Below are 317 nucleotides of genomic sequence, written 5' to 3'. Positions count from 1 at the left end.
AGCGAAAGGAATTTGGGTCTTGGAAATCTAAGTGTCTCACGTAGGTCCGAGTGTTGACCCTATGACCTGTATCGCGTCACGAGATCTCCACGTCACGAGGGAGTGGCAGGAGAATGTTCTAGAATTATGAGTGTGTGCGTAAATCCGCTCGAAAGGGGGTCATTGATGGGTAATAAATTATGATCTGGAGTATAGATGAGGGACTCGGGCAGTAACTTGAATTGGTGAATGTGCTGCCTAGGTGAGGGCGCTAGACTTTTGCCAGTAAAGGTGAGAAGTGATCTTTTCATTCTAAAATGCCCGATTGGACATTGAGT

Source organism: Macrobrachium rosenbergii, chromosome 15, assembly GCF_040412425.1.
Source record: "Macrobrachium rosenbergii isolate ZJJX-2024 chromosome 15, ASM4041242v1, whole genome shotgun sequence".
Classification (NCBI taxonomy): domain Eukaryota; kingdom Metazoa; phylum Arthropoda; class Malacostraca; order Decapoda; family Palaemonidae; genus Macrobrachium; species Macrobrachium rosenbergii.
Note: the sequence above shows the minus strand (reverse complement) of the source record.